Source organism: Argiope bruennichi, chromosome 9 (assembly GCF_947563725.1).
Source record: "Argiope bruennichi chromosome 9, qqArgBrue1.1, whole genome shotgun sequence".
NCBI classification, from domain to species: domain Eukaryota; kingdom Metazoa; phylum Arthropoda; class Arachnida; order Araneae; family Araneidae; genus Argiope; species Argiope bruennichi.
The window spans coordinates 129829459-129844088 of record NC_079159.1 but is presented as its reverse complement, the minus strand read 5'-3'; the positions used below and the strand labels follow the sequence as shown (position 1 = coordinate 129844088).

The 14630-nt window shown below is 33.6% G+C and overlaps 1 protein-coding gene across 5 annotated transcripts in view; it reads left to right on the top strand.

The window, feature by feature from the left end:
* Positions 1-14630, top strand: part of LOC129985332 (chordin-like) — a 203516-nt gene that overhangs the window by 14130 nt on the left and 174756 nt on the right. The window contains exon 1 of one of the 5 annotated variants that reach the window (XM_056095320.1): positions 8687-8705. The exons of the other annotated variants lie outside the window; for them this stretch is intronic. The gene's annotated coding sequence lies outside the window, so the exon portion shown is untranslated. Of the gene's footprint in view, positions 1-8686; positions 8706-14630 lie in introns of those variants that run through there. 5 annotated transcript variants of the gene reach the window in all.

The window sequence follows — 14630 nt, the reverse complement described above, 5'->3', positions numbered from 1 at the left end:
ACATTTACGAAAAATTGCTTAATATCAATGTAAATGATACAACTTGTATAAATTTAAAATATTTTTCCTCTCAAAATTGGCACCTGTCCGGGCAAGGTATAAAAAAATTGGCATAAAATTTCTAATTATGTTAGAAATTTTTTTTATGCACCCTTCACCTTAGCAGAAAAAGAAACCTTCGTCCAAAAAGTTGTGTTTGGGAAGGAAGGATAAAATATTTCGTATTAAAAGTATTTTAAGTTTTTTTTAAAAAAAAATTTATTATTGCTTTCTTTTTGATGATGTTTAATATTTGTTCTTAGTTCGAAACGAGTTATTTTTTGGTTTGTAAAAACTTTTTAAGGTTCTTAGATAAGGTTTCGGAGTTGCCTAGGCAGTTCAGCGTAATTATCTCTGACCTGAGATTGACTATTTTGTGAACAGGTGTGGCATTCAATTAGAAATGCTCATGTTCTGTCACCCCATGTTTTCTTCTCTCTCTAGTGCTTATTTAGATTCCAGTTTTGTCCGGAAAGGCCCTTCCTTTTGTCCTTTTTCATGTCCTTTCTTTTAGGACTTGATGAATGGTTCCAATCTCTCTATGTGGAATATAGTTCAGACATCTGTTATATTTCATCAAGCTTCATGCATCAATATGTTTAAACTACTGAAACGTACAAACTGTCAAAATGTTGATTGAAGTAATGAATTAAAAAGAACTTAAATTTTAGTTCTGTATGAATTATTGAATTAACATCCTGTTGTCGAATGATGAGGATTATTACAGACCGATCTAGCAGTTCTTAGTGGAGGTCGAAGGTCGAAATTTGCTTACGAGACGTTTCACTGACGACAGCAAATATCAAATGTAAGAAACAGCCATAGACGGAGTTAATGGTGTCTTTGGGATTATTCAATTCCGAAAGTTTTCTGTCAGCCACTTTCAATCAGATTCATTTGTTATGAGTTTGGAGAGATGTCATCGGTTTCGAGCTATTCTTGGCTTTACATATATAACTTATAATAAAGCTGAATGTGTGTGTGTGTGTTGGCGCTCTACAGGCCAGACCGTTCGACCTACAGCTACCAAATTTGGCACATGCATACGAGGGAGGTCGGAAATGTGCACTTGGGGTCTCTTTTTAAAAATTTTTAGTTAGAATTTTAATTATTAATTAAAACTAACTTTCCCATCAAAAAATATTTTCATTTCTCCACCGCCAAATGAGTAAGGATTCAGTTTTTCCCCCCACGCTAACGAGGTTAGACTTAGCCGATTATTTCAAACGATTCTGTTTATTTTCTTAGTGTTTGATGCATTGAAAATTGAACATTGTTAATTAATGGATCTTTCAGTTCATTCTGAAGTACTTTTGAATTAAAATAAAGCAGAATAAAGAAATTAAAAACTTCTAATCTGCGTAGTGTTACCTCAACTGGCGTAGAAAATTCACGCCTTTGCGTTACAATAATTGGCGTTGAAAATTCATCATGCGCATTGTGTTCTAATTGTTGACAATTCTATTTTCAACGGATACGGACTTGGTTTTGAAGGCTTAACATGTTTTCGACCGATTATTTCAAACGATTCTGTTTATTTTCTTATTTTTTGATGCATTTAAAACTAAACATTGTAATTAATCGATCTGTTCATGATGAATCTGAGAAAACTTTGTTGAAAACTTCTTGAGATATTGCATAAATTAAGAACAATATTCTTTAGTTCCCATGAAGTTTAAATACTCAGCAACTCTTTTTTGAGTACTAATATAAAAAAATTCTTCGTTTCAGTAAAAAATGTTCTTAATTGCAGATTAATCATTTTTACTTTAATTTAAAGCATAAATTGTACGAGAGCTAACAGAAAATTAGAGAGATACATATTACATCATGGCTGAAGGCCTTTATAATATTATGAGTGAATTATATGACTATTAAAATTTGAAGCTTTAAAATATTTTAATGAAGAAGCTATTAAGTTACATAAGATATTTAATTATTAAAATTTTAACGAGCATTAAAATTGGCGAACCGGCTGGTCGCCAAATGAGGCTAGTATGTAAATAAAAACAATAATGCTTCAGTTCTTCCGAACTACTGTTGGCATAGTCTAATGAAATCTGATCCCCCTCCACAATTCGATCTGGCTCGATATTATATTCCTCATTCTGGTTAATAAGTTTCCCTTTGGAAATGTATGAAACCTTATATCTCAAAAATAAAATTAAAAAAAAAAAACTGCCGTAACATATGATATAGATAAGAAAAATTCTGTTTCGGATCCTTTCGTTAAGTTAAAATTATTTAGGATTTTTTTTAATGCTTTCTCTTAATCACTTGCGCTGTCAAAAGATTCACAGATACACTTGTCTAAATAATGCACTGCAACTCGCAGTGAGACCACACAAAGTATCCGATGCATGCCTTGTAGAAACTGGAAAAAGATTTATATCTTCGAAAAGAATTAATTTTTTACCTAAGACTGTGATCCTGTAAACTGTGCTCCGGCAAACAATCTCAGTTAAAGGGCCGCAAACACACACACACACACACACACACACACACATATATATATATATATATATATATATATATATTACTTTTATGATAATTGCCTGCCGACATGTTCACCATCTCATTAGCGATTTTGTGGCAAAAGCATTTCGATGTGTGCGGCACGTGTGTCCAGCGTAAGTGGTTAAATGTTTAAAGTCCCAAAGATATGGAAACTGCCACCCGATTTGATCAGAATTTATACAAAAGAACTATTTAAAAGAAATGTTAACAATGTTGACATAGTCCTGTAGAAACTAAGACGTAAAAATCGGGCCCGAGTTCCCCTTAATTGCTTCGTTGAATATAGATAATATGTGAAATATGGTGTATTAAAAGTAAAGTGCAGTGCTGTTTTATTGCTATTTGGATTTCCACATCATGCGTTATTTGTCAAGCAAAATTTTTAAAAACCGTGAATGGATCTAGAAACTCCACGCGCCTCCTGTAGCCAAGCCTGGAAGGGGACTAAAGGAAAATTGTTTACACATGTGCGCTAAATGCTGAAGCTAAATATGATTTTTATCCTGGTTCTTGATTTATTAGGATAGAGGTTGAAACCTCTTATGGAATGAATACAATAACTGTACTACTTGGATGTATTTCACCTTTTCTTACACGCACTGAGAACAAATTCAGGTGGAGTTGTGGGGGCTGCAGCCACCAATCAATATAAATGAAATTGAATTACCAATTCTTTCAACCTTATACGATTCCAAATTCCTAGACAGAACATATCGAAATTCAGAACAATAGCCCTTACGATGTAGGAGATTTACTAGTAAAATCTTTCTGTTGGAAATGACACGGGAGTAAAACGATTTTACGTTTCCCGCCATAATTTCAAAAACTGTCATCAGATGAATATTATTTTTGCTGTAGGTTAAAATCAAAATATTATCCTATCAGTGATCTCAATTTCATTTTCATACAATGTTTCTTCAATTTTTAATCAACATTTTAAAGCTACTTTGAACCGAATTTAAAACAGTTTCATATTTTTTTTTTGTCGAAATATTAAACCTATTTCACTGTTTCGTTATATTTGGTAATGTTGAAGTTTGCTTTTGCTAATGTTACCTTCTTCACAACATTTTCCTTTTTACTTTTATATTTAGAACAAAAGCAAATTTTTTATATGTGTATGTAATAATTCACCCTTAAATACTGTCTTTTAAAATTGTTGCAATTTTCGCTATTTTTTTTAGTTTGTTTACCACCGAATAAAATTTTATTTTACTTGATAAGTCTATTAGTCTTTTTATTACATTGTTGTTTGTTTTCTCGCACCGGCTTCAAATTCATACTTTTTGAAATGCTTCAACGGATTTACTCTTTTAATTTTGCATTTTCTAACCACAGGTTTTTTTTAACTCTTTTTAATTTTGTTATTTGTTGAATTCAGGCATTCCCCTTCCCTGTCCCCTTCTGATCATTATTACCACATCTTCAGACTCAAAATTCTAAGTATTACGGTTTCAATGCTTAATTAAAATTTGAAAATCTACGTTCTTGAAATAGAGCAGATAGGATTACAGATAGTAAAAATTTGCATCCATTTAAAAATATTTTCACAAAAATAAATAAATGAAAACAATTAAAATTATTTTCTAAATATATATTTATTTATGTGTGCGCTAATATTGCTCATTGCCCACGTTGCATTTTACTGCGTGAAAATTATTTACCTGCGCATTATATGAATCTATAATTGTTGGCTTTTGTAGCATCTGATATTAAAATATCTACATGCGTCTATGTCTACATCAAGTATTAAATCAAAGGATTTCTGATTTTAGGTCGCCCTCTCGAGATACTGATCATCTGCCAATTGGAATCGTGAGACGCTATGTTTTTATAACGGCCCATTATGTATGCACACATTTGGGACTAAAAATGTTCGAATTCTATAGTTTATTAATTAATTGTGATTGAGAGTTTTAAAAATTCGAGTTGAAAATTAAAAAATAATTTTTAAGTTGTAAAAGTATTTTTGCTTTTTTCCTTATCCACGAATCGAATACATTGTGCCAAGGGCTCAATGGCTCGTGTTAAATAAGGGAGAAATTTTACACACATTAAGGTCCGCGTGGAAATTTACACACACTTTTGCAGTTATTCTGATACAGGTGTTTCATTGCGACAAGCATTCATTTTAATGTAAGATACATATATTTTAATGTCTGACGTGCTGCAGAATTTTTCTGACTGCATGTCGATTGAAGTTGCAAGTTACTGTTGGAAGTCATTCGATTTTTTTAATTGCCAATGGGGCTGTTCTCAAGAGTTTCTCATGCGTTGTTCTTTGTCGCCACACTCTTTCTCCGCCTGCAGAGTACGAGCTGTATTGTCCTCAATCACTTGAGCATTAAGTGAATGGAAAAAGTTTCAGCATAATGACTTAGTCATATAATCATTATAGTTATATTGTAAATTCCGATTCATTTACTTCATTAGATGGAATAAATTCTTAACATTAGCTGGTTTTCTGAAATGTGATCTTTCCTATGTGCTTTCCTTCTTTTGTGTGTGAGTCAAATGTCCTCGTGATTTATTGCTTTACGTCCAAACATTCCTGTTACAGTGCCTTTGTTCCCACGCTACAAAAAGCGAGTGTTAAATCTAAATGATTTACTATCAAGCTCTCAGAATCCAATTTTTTATCTTTAGGAAAATCAGGAGGCCGTTTCCTTTACTGTTCTTCTTTTGATTCACCTAGTTCTTAAATGTTCTGCTGTTTATCTGCATTTACATGTTGTTTAAAAAATTGTCTTCAAATTCTTTTAGTTACTTGTAAAAAAAACTTTTTTTTTTCTACGCACTGCAATTCACTGCCATAAACGAATGTTTTTGTTTCACGACTGTCAGGTATCACAAAATGCTGCAATCACAATTTTCTTGCCCAGAAATTGCGATGTTTTATTAATTATATTATTACATCTGAAAACAGGTTACTGTTTAACTATTAAAAAAAATGATTTTATTTTTTATGAAAAATTTGGGGATTCTCTGCTGTTATTATATAGTACTTGAAATTGGACTGAGTGATTTATTTTATTTATAATAACCACCTTTCATCTTATGGTGTTTTCACACACATGGTTATTACAGTAGTGATAAAAAATATGTATTTTTTTAGAATGTGGCTTTATATATTTTTTTTAATAAGAAACGAGCATTCAAAATAGTTAACATTGATAAAAGAAAGAATGAAAACTACAATTTCTCTCTGTTCTTTCCTGCACCCTCCACGATGGGCTTCCCTCGAATGCTGGGCAGGTCAGCATCACGGAAATGCATACAACCTCATTATGAAATGACGTTGTCTGTTTCGTCGTCTACCTTACGCAGTTGTTAGAGATTTCTTTTCCTTATTTTTTTTTTAAATAAAAACTAAACCCCATCTTCTTCGGGTTCATGACGTCTCTGCTGTCGCGCTGGTGCGGTCCGAACGGACGTGACTCGTCCGCGTTCCCACAGAAGCCAGCGGCCGTCGTCGTTGGCGGGAAGTTTTTAAGATTCCGCGAGAGTGTCGGGCCATGTGTGTGGTCCGCCTGAGAAGCGGTCAACCTCCCGTGATTACGAGAGATATTGTTCTTGACCTTCTTTCCCCTTTGCTTGTCAACAGCAGCTCCATCATTGCTCCAACCCTTGCTTGTTTTTCTCTTTTACTGTTATTATTTTGTACTCGATTTCAAATTCAACTTTTTCTTCTTTCTTGGATCTTCAGAGCAAGCACTGCTTCGTTTACATAGTATTTTAACTCAGACCAACAACATTCTTTTTTCGAAATAATATATATATATGGCTATTTGTTGCATAAAACCTACTTTTAAGTTTTTAAGTCTGGCTTTAACATTCACTGGGAAATGACATTGGTTTTCATTCTATTACTTACTGAGCTGATATATCCAGTTTTACTTGGGATTAAAATCCTTTCAGATATAATATTTTTAACGTAAAAGCTACTTTTCTGTCAAATATTTTAATACATTCAAATTGCTCTCATAGTGTTAAACGTTTTTGTAGCAAAATTAGAATATCAATTGAATCAAACGATTTTTAAAAATCGCTGGTAGTTAATTTGTTTCATAAGCGATCGGTATTTATTACATTGCTACTGAAGTGTTGGAGGAATATAAAGTTTCCTTCATTTAAACTTTTTTTAAGCATTGCTAAATCACTGTTTTCAAACCAATGAGAGCATTGTCAAAAGATGAAGTAAAGTGAAGAGAAATAATAGTGTAGAGTAGCTGAGAGTGTAAGAATGGCAAAATGTTGGTTAATTTGTGATTAATTTTTGAACTTTGTTCTTCTTCTTTTGCCTTACGTAATAAGTATGAAGTAAAATTGTATGAACTCTGAAACGTTGTTTTGGAGGATATGTGGAACATACTTAACCACAATGATTCTTGCTTATATTAAGACGAGTTTTAAATATATGCGGCCTCTTATGGATTGCTTTCACTAGGGAAAAAAAAAACAAAAAAAAATGATTAAGAAAGCACTTGGATGCCGAGAACTGCAGCCTAATGTCATCGGAGGCTTTATCCGCAGCAAATGCTTTTCGTCAACTAAATGCAATTTTGCAATCGAGAAAAAGCATCGAATCGCCATTTTATTTTCATGGTTCAGTTTTCTCAAAACATTGTAGGAAATATCCTATTGTTGCACTTCTCCGAAATGAACTGTAATATTTTAATTAGTATGTTGCTCAACGATTTGAAATGGACTCGTTTTACACATCAGAGCAATTTTACAAGCTTGAGTTCGGTAAATAATATAAAAATGCACTTTCGAACCTGCGACGTTTCCATTTTTCAAGCAGCTGAATGTTAAAGAAAAATCATTGCGTTCATCGACGTGCAAGAAAAAAAAATATACATTTCTGGGTTTCAGATTTTGTATAATTTTTTATATGTTTCAAAATAATTTTAAATTATTCATGCTCGTGCATTAAAATTTGCTCGATATCAATGTTGTGTCTGTTATAGCGAGTTCGAATTTCACTGGTTCTTATTGCTCATATAAATATTCAAAATTCAATTTGACCGCGCTTTCCAAAATAGTGCACCAGTACATGATTTTGATCTCTAATCTTGAAATAAGTTTTAGTAGCATTTAAGTTCCTTTGATTAACTACTTTTAGGCATTTGAAAAGGAAGCAAACAAACAAACGACCACGTTTAAAGTAATGTTAACTAAGTTTAATACAACACATTATGATCTGTTTTCCTTTTCAATGTCTGGATACCTCTGGGATCTATCCTTGAAAGTATATCAGCTTCAACAGTTTAGCGCATAAAGCAAAACCACGATCGGTTTTGTCAGTTGTGACATGGTCACGTGAGCCACTGGAGAATCAAGCCAGTCAGGAGGCAGCCAAAACTGATGACAAGAACTTGGATAAAGTGAAATGCGCACTCCTCTTCTGTTTCAGTCTGTATTTCTGCAAGTGGTCAGAAATTCATTCCCTGCTGATGTTTTTAACTACTTTAGTGTCATATTTTGTTTTCTGGAATGGCCTCGTATTTATTTACATGAATAGTCACCTACAATCAGGGAATAGATTTTTATAGTCTCCAACAATCATCACTTTTTCATCTGACAAACTGGCAATACAGGAAGATATTATGGTAAGAAAATGAAACAACATCTAGAATCACTAGTCAGCCATGGGCCACTTTAAAGCAAACCAAGCCAAAGCAAAGACTAATCATTACTCTTGTACCTATATTTGATGCGTGCATACAGTGACCTATATCCTTATCGCTATATGACTCAGAAATTACATTAATGTCTGTGGTTGCAGATTTAAGAATTTTGCTTTTGCTTTACTTCTTTCTTTTGTAATCGAAATAAAGAAGGAACTTCAAAGAATCCAAAATGGAGTAAGTTTATTCAGTGGAACTTCTCCCACTGATGTTTGATCGGCTGTTTCCTGTGAGAGTGGGCGTTTGGCGAGTGTTACTGTCCGCCAAGGCTATTAATTGATTTATTTCATCAGACGTCCTAGACGCGTGCCAGGGTGACCGTGAGAGAGGATGTTGAACCTGCTCTGGATTATCGGTTGTCTATTTCATTTTTTGACGCCTCCTTCTAAATGAATGAGATACCAACTGATGGGACATAACAGAAGTTTATCACCAGGCGCTAGTCCCTTGAATTGATCGGTATGTTTGTTATATGATAGTCTCAAATCCTATTTAAGGGTATGTTGTTTTGTTATTCATGATTAGTTGAATAGGATGCACTAGAGTAATTGGTCTACGATAAGATTTAGGGTACGAAAAATTGCCTTAGTTTAAATATAATTCAAAAGTTCTACTGTTTCTGTTGCAGTAAGCTTAAGCAAATTCTCCATAAGTGCAGAATTCCAGAAATCCCAGTTTAACAAAATTCATTTCCGAATATTATTCTGAACTATAATGAATATTATTTAAAAAATATTTAATACCTAGCTTTTTAATTTCTGTAACGTGGATAATTTCTTTTAGCATACAAAGAAAAAAAATCGATTTGAATGTATGTTAGATTTTCAGACATTTTTAATCTTCTAGATTTTCAGAAAACTTGGATGTTTTTATTTATTCATATTGTTTTAGATCTAGTGATCAGATTTTCTGAACATTTAATCGAATTAATTTAAAGATTGATGTTGGACATCTGTAATAAGAACCAGGACATTCGTGTAGTTTAACCATCTATTGTGAAAAAAAAATCTTTTTGTGATTGGCATGCCATTATAAGAAACCGATGGTCACTGTGGTTCTCGAATAAACCACTTTGTCTGTACGATTTAAGAACGCGAACAATTTAACTTCTAGTGGTTTTAATGATATTGGATGCTGTCAGCGAATAAGCACGGACTGTTTCCATTGGTCCCTTCAATCCATTTCATTACATGAAAAACACATGTACTGACATCGACATGGAAACACCTATTCTGTTATGGGATGAATATTTCATGAATAATATGAATTTGAAGTCGATCACCCTTGAGAAGTCCCAATAAAATATTGAATCGATTATGTGCGAAATAGAACATTTTCAACTGCTACAATGTCTATGCATATTGAAGCGTTTCAGATATATAAATGCAAAGCTCTGAATTCAACACCATTTTTTTTATTTAACAGAACTGAGATATTTTTGTTTTCTCGTGTAGAAAAACCATTGTAATCGACAAGACGAACTCGAGATTTTGACGAATTTCCACCTTTCAGACCGCACTGATTGCGAAAAAAATATTTTTGGAAAATGCCCGTCTATCTTCGATAAAAATAACTCAAACATGCTTTGAGCCAGACGAATGAAATTTGCTATTGGATTTTTACACCAAATGTGTAGATTTCTGTCAAATATTAAGCAATACCTATTCAGATTGTAAAGCGAAGAGAGATGAGTGGATAAAATAACGTTACGCTTCTATTGTATTTGTTCCCTATTAAATTTCGAACCAAATTCAACTAGGGGTTGTCCTTCTGTACTTCCAGAAACATGTAAACGCAATAGCTGAAAAAGCACATCGAATTTGGCTACAAGTGCGGCTCTGCATCAAATTACGATTTTAAATAGGGAAAACACGTGTTCACCTTCCTTGAAATTTGGAGAGTTATTGTCACAATTCTCTCAAATAGAAAACATGATTTGAAACGTTTCAGAAATCCCAGCCTCAGATGAGTAACCGAACTATAACAATAATTTAATTTGCTACAAAACAGAAAATATCTTTAAATTATAAAATTATAACTGTAATGAAATGAGTGGCAGGCTATTTGTGGCCCAAAGTAATGAGCATTCTAAGGTTATATATGAATTGCTCATTTAGTTTCGCGACTCGTGATACTTTCAACTTAATGAACTTGTATTGATTTATTTTAGATTGATATTTTTCTTCATTTCGGTGAGTTCGTGGTGCATGTTTTATGCACTTACTATAATTCGTGTGTATTTGCACACTCTTATATTTAAGCAGGCACTTGAGTAATGATAATAACTAAGTGAAAGCAATGCAACACAAAGTGCATTACTTTCCAGAGAAAATACTAGAATTAGCATTTTCTTAATATTTTAAAATTCGCCTTGTTTACGAATTTATTTAACAACTAGCTTAGTAACGTTCCTCAATCGACCCCTCAATAAAGCGGCCCTAGACTTTTGCCTAGTTGGAAATCCGTCACTGAGTGGAATCTTCAAACACACGCGAAAACATCACTGAAGATTTTCCAAACTTTTTGAGTTGCGTTGCATTCATGATTGCTTCCTTGTGAATGAAATTTGCATTCGGAATGAATCAGCGAGGTCATAAAACGCACTGCTGCAAAATAATAGTAAATGGAAAATGGTGCGGATTAATGCCTGTGGAGATGGATTGCCCGAAAATATCGTCTGACGCTGTTCTATTCCGGTTGACTGACGGATCTTTCGTCGGCCGTGCTGAGGCACGCTTCCGGATCGTAAACAAATGCTTAATGACGCCTCAGCGCGAAAATGGTTCTAATTATTTTGTTTTGGAATGCTCCTCGGAATTTTATCGGATCTTCTGCACTGACGTCGGAGAGAGAATTTTGTGGACGGCACTCGATTTGGGAAAATGACGCCAGCCGAAGGAAGCGGTCCGAAATCGCCATAAACGAAAGACATCATTTAATTCCCCGTCACGCTATTGGTGCAGTTTTAAATCTAGCATGTATCCAGGGATGGAATTGGATGCTATTCATTGTTGCATATTTAGGCTCATGTGCGATGATTTCTTAAGGGGGGGATAATAATATTTGTGTAGTGAAATGTATTTTTCTCTTCATATTCCAAAATATTCCAAAATTTATATTTTCTCTGCGATTTTGAATTTGCTCTTAAATGTGTACAAATGAATACGAAAATAAGGAGAGGGTCAAGTTCCACCAGCATAATGAGATGAATCACCGGTCAATGTGATTGATCCCTTTTATCGGCAATTTTTATTCCCCTTGACCACATTGACCGCAATTTATATTCATATGTAAATTCCACTTCCATGCTTGGCACGCGCAGTAAGAATGGTTCGAAAAAAGCTTGTATGTAAAGAATTTTAGTAAAAGGTTGTGCAAATCTTTTTATAGAATTAGAACGAATTTTTCTGAAGTAGTAATATAAGATGAATGTTATATGACCTTCTCCTCATCCCACCCCGGCCTGTCAAGTATGTCGATGGAACGGAATAAAGTTTTTGAATGCTGGAATTATGGCATGCCTGAATGACATGAATGTGAAGATCCAGCTCTGACAGTTACGGATGTAGTGAGAAATTTTGGGTTTTTAAAATGGCTGCATTTTATTTTCATGAAAATGTGATCTTTGCTGCATAAAAACTTCAGATGAAATTAAAACTGTGTTTTTAATTAGGAAAACGACGACTTAAGCCAGAGATAAAAGGAAGGGAAAGCAAAGATAGAGATCGAAAGACAAAGAAGCAATAATAAAGCAAATGTGTAACAAATTTTCAACATGCCTGCTCTCGCATAGATTGATATTTTGTACACAGCAGACGTTGCTCAGCTTTACAATACGTCAAGAGGAATCTGTTGCGTAAAGATGGGTGATACTGTCTTTTGTATCACGTCTTAATTTTTGGTCTTGATTGGTAATCTCCACTACATCATTATTTTTCAATTGGACGATATTATATAAAACTGATGCACAGTATTAGGTCGCCGTTTTGCTTCGACGACATTATGAACAATGCTTGATATTTTTAATTATACATATATTTCTCTTGCCTAGTCTTAACAGTCTTTTATTCCAAGTGACAGTACACATACCATGGAAAAATCTCCGCCTTCTCTTACACTAACTGTATCAGCCAAGCTTTTCATATTTTCATCCCTGCCAAATCCGTCCTTCTTCCTTCTAAACAAAATCCCAATTTGAAATCCTATTCGTAGGGTCGTCAGTTATCAATTTCGGCCAGGTTTGAGTGATACATAAAGTATCAAGGTGATGCCTGTATCAGCATGGTACAAAGAATCGGATCATTACAATATCGCTTCATTTCATTCAGCCGTTGTGCCTCGGAGACACCATGGTATTTTTTTTTTAAAATACCTATATATATATCAATTCTTTCCATTACCTGGTATTTTCAACGTATTGATTTATCTTTCCTGGCAAAGTTTAGTTAGTGCATTAGAATTTTGACTCTTCCCGATGAATGAATAAATGTGTTTTCCTTTAAACCTACTTTTATTAGAAACTCAAGAGACAGAGTTGTTGTTAGTAAATTATTTGAAAGCAGCGAAAAATGAAGCATTGAACGTAAATAGAATTTTCAGAATATCGCGGTTCAAAATTAAAAAGAGAAAATATAAATATTTTCTGAATAAATGCGTGACTAAACACTTACAAATAAAATGAAACTCTTGTAATTAGTCTTTTTATAAAGTTCCTGACTTTACAATTAAGCTTTGAAATTGAAATAAGTGCAGAATTAAAATTAACAACAAATTTATAGATAACAAGCAATTTACGTTTAAATTGCTTCCTAACTCTCTTGATTTAAGCTAAGAGTCTAAAGCCATTAACATATGCCAGGTACATGAAATATAAAATTATAGTGTAAAAGTGTCAAGCACAATCGATTATCAGTATCTATCTACTCTTGATACTTCAAAATCGGATATCAACTCAACCCAAATTTCGGTGCAATTGCGGGAACCGATACCCACTGGTTTTTATGTTAGACATATAATATTTTTTGCACTATTTCGCGCATTTAGGTAAAACATGCTTTTCTATTTCGCCGCAATGCTTCGCAATAAAAAGCATGTTTAAGAAAAAAGGTAAAAAAAAGTAAATGTAGCAGACAAATCGCATGCATTTTTCTTCGTGTAGAGCAGTTAAGTTAGCCATGACAGTGTTCTATGTTAGTATTTTCTGGTTTCCAAAGGGAATTCATTGCTCTGATTTAGAATAAGTGTGAACTGTGTTAATTGCTTTGATTTAGAATAAAAGGCATAGTGTGAACTGTGATGCCATTGGAAATTCAGTTCCTATTCCGGTGAACGCCGCAGTTGTTTAGTTCACTTTTCTCTGCCCCTCGCACTGCTATTTTTCGGGATATTCCATTTTTTTTTTTTTTGTATTAAGAGAATAACGTTTCAGACGAAGGAAAAGTCGGTTTGCCATTTAAAAATTTTGAAATTTTGTCCCTAACTTTAATTATGACAGTTGGACTTATTTCTCCACGTCATTCTTAAGCATACACTATGTAATACCCACATTCGAAATTTTATTTCCTTCTTTCAAACGGTCTTCTTTCTAGGGTTCATACATCACCAGGGTTCTTTTCATAATCCATCTGTACCTGCACTGATAGTGTGATGAACTGCCTTTGCACTTTTTCCCATGCGAAGTGCAGTGAAAGTATTGTAATCGTCAAAAAAATCGAGTTCAAGATTTCGACGAGTCTTCACATTTTAGGCTTCCCTGAGTGCGAAAAACATATTTTTGATATAACATCTATCCGTCTGTCTGACTGACTGTTTGTGAAAAAGATAACTCAGAAACGTTTGTAGCTAGATGGGTGAAATTTGGTTAACGGTGTTTACAACACATTTTGAAGATTTCTATCAAATTTTGAGCAAAATCTATTTAGAGAAAGTCTGTCTATCCGTCTATTCGAGTCTAAGTTAACATTTCTTCAGCACTCAGAGAGCTTGGTGCATAAAATTCGAGAAATATATTTAACATTTATACTGTGTATATTGCGCCTAATCCAATAAGAGTTTTCAGAAACATGTAAAAGCGATATCACTAAAATGCAATGATTTAATTTGGTATGCAATTTTTGACAACTTTTGTAGTTTTGTACCAAATTTTGTTTTCAATCGGTTGGGAAAAAACGCATTTAAAGCGTAAATTTACCTTTATTAGAGAGTTTTGGGTAGACCATTCCCATTGGTTATTTTTAGCAATCTGACTGAAGAAAAGTGGACTGTTTTCTTTTATTCGCCGTTTTAGCCTTGCTAATATGTCTTGCCATTTTATGAGTAAAAGGAAATAATTCTGTAGTACTTACATCCAGTGTTTATTAAACACCCTTCTCTTAATGTCTTAAC